Genomic DNA, 6833 nt, shown 5'->3' on the forward strand with positions numbered 1-6833 from the left:
ATATAATATTTTAGGGAAAGGTCTACAGGGTGTTCAGGGTCTCACTACTAGATCAGACTCATAGTGAGCTACCTGTTTACAGCCTCCCAAGAGCAGGGTTTACAGGTGCGTGCCACCATGCCCAGCCTCAATGGCCATCTCAAAGCATCCTGCTGGTGAGTCAGGCCTGGGGATTGATCCCCTGGCCCTTGTACCTGTTTGCAGGAGCTTAAATCCACTGAGCTATTTGACTGGCCCTTGAGTATATTTTCTATGATAAATGACATGTGTCAACCTATACAGAAGTATAGGTTGAGTATGCCTTGCCTAAAATTCTAGAGATGAGAAATGTGTTAGATTTCAGTATTTTTTTTTTTTGGAATATTTGTTAGGTTTTATTAACTGAACAACCATTATCTATGAAGTCAGAATCCAATGGCTCCAAAACCCAAACTTCAGATTTTAGGGCATTTACGATATCAGATTTTTGGATTACTGAAAGCTGTCTACCATTCTTCATAACATAACATAACACACCATGGATGATGATGATGTGGATGATGATGCCAATAAAATGCTTAGAATAGTGCCTGGCTGCAAAGCAGCTGATTAATATTAAGTACTATAATTTACTTTAAATATAAAACCTAACAGCATAAATAATATTTTGATGCCTCACTTGAGAGTAGAAACCTAGGAGGCACAGAGGGATTTATACAATTTCCAGAAGAGCTCAGAGTGCCAAACATTCAGACTTAGTGGTGAAGTGAGGGCCTACACCCTGAGCTGCTAGACTAATATGACTAACAGTGAAATAATATTCTAAAAATTTTAGTAACAGCTAGAAAAATTATTGTCTATGAGAGAACTTCTAAAATAACTTAGATGCATTTACAGATAGTTGTTCACCTGTTTAATTTGCTGCTTCTGTCTTCTTGTATTCTAGTGAAGAATCTTCAGAGTTATCATATTTATTCTGCAACCACAGATAAAAAAGTATTCTCCAAAGTTTCATGCTGAGAAGAACTATTTGATTTCCAGAATTCCAGATCCACATCTCAGCTTATTTCAGAGAGTCTTTCCTTGATACTTAGGCGACTCCACTCTCCTTTTGCTACATACCTACACCCCACCTCAGGCTTTCAAAGCAGAAAGCTGAATTTTCAGGATTCTGAAGCAAGGGTAAGCAAGACACTTCTCTGTTCAACACTTAGGATTCTTGTCCAAGTAGCACAGCTTCAAAGCATTGAGGAAGCAATTCCCCAAGCAAGGTCTTCCTTGTTTTTCCATTGGAATCCACCATCTCTATGATAAAGACCATCAGAGAGCAGGTGGCATATGTATTCCAAAACATAAACCACAGAGGTGTAGACAATGAGATATAAAAGGTAAAAATCTTCAGGATTCACATACAATAAACCCAATGATGTTAAAGACCTGGATGAATAATAGCAAGAATAATTTAGCTTGGAAAATTCTTTTAAAGACTTCGACAAAAGCTTACCTAAGAACTGATATTTCCATGAACTAAACCTATGTTTCCTTGCTTAATCATTTTATACTGTGGTTAGCTTTGCCTTTACACTATTGCAATGAGAGGCAGATAGATAAGATATGTGGTAAAAATTCATCATGGAAACACTTTTGGAATCAGCAATAACTGAAATCACAGAGTCATCATTGTGAGGTAGACTTTATTTTTAGATTTCTTAGTTGGCCTCTCAAAGGCCAGTCATATAGGTTCCTTTAAAATGTCTGTGCATCGTGCCTTGTGTTTGTAAATAGGATATCATGTCCACATCTTGTACAGCAATTAACCACTAGGAAGAATGTATGCAATGTGTTAATTATTGAAACTTTCCTACCAATTTGATTTGAAACTGTCTCATTGCTATTTGCTTGTCAATAAAATTATGGGGAAAAAATTAAAAAATAAAAATTTCTTCTAAGTCAAAAAATAAAAATAAAATAAAATAAAATAAATAAAATGTCTGTGCAGGGGCCAGGGAGATGGCTCAGTGGAATAAGTGCTTCCTTGGCAAGTGCAAGGGTCTGAGTTCAATCCCCGGTTCTGCCAAAGAAAATTTTAAAAATGTCTGTGCAAAAGCTACTGTATTCAAGTCATTTGAGCTGATAGCTGCAGCAGTGAGATTCCTGAGGCTCAGTCCTTCTTATAGACAAACTCAGAATTCCAGATTGAAGGGCCAAAGAGGAAAAAAAGGAAATGAATCAAATTCCAACAACTAAGGAAAAAATGCTTTGTATGCCCTCAAGGCAGAGGAGTGTTAACACTGATAGATAACCTATGACTCAAAAGTTATCATTCAGAGTTCGCAATTCTCAAGTCCCTGAGGGGTGGATGCTGGCTTCTGCTTCACAGGGATGCCCTACCAGAGGGGTGGCTTGTGGAACAGATAGGTGGACAAGCCTGTGTCTGCACTGCTGTGTGCTATGGCTACTCTTTTCTAACTCAAATTTTCCACACTGTGTGCTCTAAATTAGTCTCTTGTCTTTATTTTTTTCCAAAAGAAGCAAAGGGTAGCCCTTGAGATTTATGTTGGTATCAACAGGAAACGTGGGGAAAAAAAGAAAATCAAAGAAAATCAAAATACACATGACTAAAATGGGAATTTCAAGTACATGACTTTTGGAAAGAAAAATTAACCTTTGATGAGTTGGTTGGATGGTAGGGTGGAGTGTGAAATGGAATGAATCAGTGAAGGGAGGAGAGATCTTCTGTACATAGGATCAGAGGTGACCTCACATGCTATTTTATGTGGCTTTTAAAACAGCATTTGGTAAAACCAAAAATATTTCATAATCATCTTACTCTCATGACAGGTTATTAAGTTAAATGACTATGCAAAGGACCGTGCCGAGGCAGTGCTAGCTATGGTCCTCTTTCTTGGACTTCTGGTCCCCAGATTTTAAGTTCTGTTTATATACAGCACTGATGAGTGCCATCAGTATCTTCGGTATCTTAAGACACTGTAAATTCTCATGAAGCACCTCACCCAGTTTGTTACTTATAAATATGGAAAGAAAACTGAGAATGGATATCTAAGTCATGGAAGAGAAAAATCCACTCACTGAAAGTACAAAGTGAGGGCTGGTTGATTATTTTTCCAGTGTTCTGCAACCAAAATTGAGTTTATTAAAAAAGATGCTACTCTAGGATATTCTCCTTCTCCTACACTGGCCTTATATTGGGTCCAACATCAGCCACTACAGAGCACTGGCCAGGAATGGTGGGATGTGCAAGGAATATTTACTTTTTGTGTAAGGAAAATGTAAGTGAAGAGCTCTACCTAGATTAAACTCACAATGAAAGGCTTTTGTTGCCCTATAAGCTAAACTAAAAGAGGAAGATCCACCCTGTGAGTGAGGCCTAGCCATATCATAGGGGATAAAGCAAACAAAAAGCAATGGTAGGCGCCAAACTCAATACCTCCATCAAGAAATCTATGATTTTAAAAGACACATCAAAAGCAAAGCTACTTTGTGGTAGAATAAGCTTTGAATATGGATTTATTTGTGAAGGTTTTAAACATTGTTATTTACTATATTTAGCATCTTAATGATTACTCAGTGTGTAAAGTGCTTTGAGGTTATGAGATCACTACTGAAGCTATCAGTTTCATTTAAAATAAATTGAACTAAATATTTTACTCTTACAGTATTTCCAGCCCATGAAAATCATTATCAGAGGATGTGGTAGAGAAGAGAAGGCAAAAAAAACAAACAAAAAACACTGCTGTCTGATTTTTTTTTCATCAGTGACAAACATGATCCTAATATCTATAATCATACAAGGTTAAAAATTTGTCAAAAAGAACTAAAAGTGTCAACTCATTTTTGGAGGGATACATAAAGACATTAGACACTTCTGCCTACAGTATGGAATCACTTTTGATTTCTTTGAAATATCATTACAAGTAAGCTAAAAATAATATTGTCAAATTTAAGGAAAAGCCAGAAAGTAATAAGGCTACGCTTCCTATTGTTTTGCTCATTTATGTATGAGATATTTTGAAATTGATCAGTAAATTGACTTATAGCCATCAAGCAATATAGTGTCATGTAATTGATAATAGATCTTGTGGAGTTTGCATTTTTCCTGACAGTATTACTACATATTAGTAATTTAAGAAGTGTCACAACACTTAGATCATAATAACAAGCTATTCCTAAGAAGAATCAAGTTCCCAAGAAAAATAACACCTGAATGATTTCTTCCCACATAACACAAAGGATAAAGAAAAAAAAAAAGATTAGTAAAACTTTGGGGAAATACATTGCTTCTTATGATGCACCTAAAAATTGATCACCAACGTGAACTGCTTTTGAGTCAATGCTGCTGATAGCATTGAAAAATCAACCAAAGTACTGAACAAATTTAAAAGCTAAACCATCTGTGTGTGTGAGAGAGAGTTAGTGGTAATAAGACTTGAAGTCTGAGGAAGCAGTCTAATTCTGCATGAAAATATTCAGGGGCTAACTGTACAATTGTGAAAAGTTAAGAAGGCAAGTCTAGCAATCTTTTTAAAAGATGGTAAAATTAAATAATGATTATAATAAAATTATCCTGATTTTTTTTTTAAACACAGAGGGAAGTGACAAAGATTTATTGGGTCCCTACATGTGGTAATCATTTGGGAGCTTCAGTGAGATACATTTTTAATCTAAAAATAATAATAATAGTGTGAGGTGGTGATTAGTGTTTTCTATCTTATGAACAATGGAAATATGATTGACAATCTAAAATAACTTGCTTACAATCATGTAACTCTTCAGTGGCAGGACTAGAATTCTGTTCCTTTACATAAAACCACTGGGGCTGTGGACAGGTATTGTGTTCTGTAACTGAAATGTACACTCCTGGGCAGCCTGGAGAGGACATTATTTATGTTAATTTTTTTAATATTTATATATATGTGCCTATTATATACATAAAACCTCTATAAGTCCAAAGGTGTAATTAAGAAGTAGTGATAATGTCAAAATTATTCCAGATCTCCTTTACCAATCCACTGGTGACACGTAATTTATACATCTTATGTTTATTTATGTTTGTGTCATTTCTAGGTGTAATAATTTCTATAATTTGCTACCTGCTAGCTAAAGTGCAACTCACTTTATTAAAAATTGAAAATAATAATAACATAAAACCACCTACATGGATATTATCTGAAGTGATAAAAGAGGGTACAAAATCACAGCCTTTACCAACTTTCTCAATATTTGATAGGTTCTCTCTCCCTGTTAGTTTCCCATTCTGGAGCATTCCATGTTTATAATACTTCTTGCACACGGAACACACTTTCCTGCCTGATTCTTGAAGGTTCTCTCGATGTCTGCTTCTCAGAGGAGCAGTTTCCAGGGACCTGCTGAGGCTTCCTTCTCCAGATACTTCTCGTATCCTAAGAATGGCCTGCATGTTTAGTCCGATTGTGCAGACGTACGATGAACATTATCTTACCTTTACTCACCTAGGAAAGTGGCTAGGGATTTCCCAGAGTATTTGCATAACATAACCTTTGCTGTGACTGGCCCAGTTTTCATCAAAGTCTGCAAATAGATCCCCATACATTGTATTTCCATTTACCGGCATTACAGAATGTATGCTAAGAGGGGTGGAAAGACTACATCTGGAAAATAGGCACCATACCACACTCATTCAGGTAATGCAGGGTGCTCTGGCTAGGACTTCTCTAGGCTGCTGAACTTTTCAGCTTTCTGTGGAGCATCCAAGGAGCTGGCCAGCCCTTTGGTCACCCGCCATCACTCTTTTCAGAGCTCAGATGAGGAAGGTGCTACACAAAGCCACTAATCTGGCCCAGGTCCCTGAGTCTGAGTCAGTTGAACTTTACTCCACTGTTCACACAAAATAGTGAAATCAGTCACCAATGAAGAAAATTTACAGGCAGGAAAAACTGGGCTAAAAAGAAGTGAACTTGATTGACTGGGTGTAAATGGATACAGACCTGTAAACAGAACTACTAAAAGACATTTAACTTCTCTCTAAGCCCATCATAAAAATGGGCAAGTCTTCTTTGAGCAAATCAATAAATAATACATTTTCAAAGGGCATTTTGGTATGCAAGTATGAGATAATGCAGATAAACTGCTTTGAAAACTAAAATGCTCTATAAATGCATGTGCTACCATCATACGCTAAAAGCATATAAAATGTTGAAACTCAGCGCAACACAACAAAACAGAGAAAGCTTTGGACCAGGAGTAGGGACACTGGCTTCTAGTCATGACATTAACATTAACAGGCTGCTAAATTTGGGGAAGTCACTTAAACTCTTAGTGCCTTGTGTGAAAACATTCAAACTGTACTTAATGGTCTTAAGCACTGACCTGCTTTAAGCTGTAGGATTCTAAAGAAACATGGAGTAGTCTTGTTAAGTACATTTCAGATCTTTATGGGTAACATTTGAACTGTCATCAAGTGTATACTTCATGCAAGAAGCAAAATAGTAATGAAATTATAAGTTACTCCACCAAAAGTCTTCTGTAATTGAAGGAATTACTATGTTCAAAAATTTTACCCTCTGCTTTCAGACAGATTTAAGTCTATCTTAAGCTTAAAATAAATTCTTATACTTACCATTTCTTAAACTTTCCTATATCCTTGGCTTCTGCCAAATACTTCAAAATATCAAACCTAAAACGAATCTTAGAATAATTTGATTTCCTGTGCTTTCTTAGGATTTTGAATATTTTAGCAATGTGTCTTAACAAAGCCCTTTCCCCTTCTTCCTAGTTCTTTTAGGAAGAACAAGTAGCTTAGTGTGTGTGTGTGTGAGAGAGAGAGAGAGAGAGAGAGAGAGAGAGAGAGAGAGAGA

The 6833-nt window shown here is 36.3% G+C and overlaps 1 protein-coding gene across 2 annotated transcripts in view; it reads right to left on the minus strand.

Annotated features, from left to right (window-relative positions):
- Nucleotides 1-6833, minus strand: part of Nrg1 (neuregulin 1) — a 1208067-nt gene that overhangs the window by 418195 nt on the left and 783039 nt on the right. The gene's annotated exons all lie outside the window — the stretch shown is intronic.

The sequence above is a fragment of the Octodon degus genome, unplaced genomic scaffold (genome assembly GCF_000260255.1).
Source record: "Octodon degus isolate 3935 unplaced genomic scaffold, OctDeg1.0 scaffold00088, whole genome shotgun sequence".
NCBI classification, from domain to species: domain Eukaryota; kingdom Metazoa; phylum Chordata; class Mammalia; order Rodentia; family Octodontidae; genus Octodon; species Octodon degus.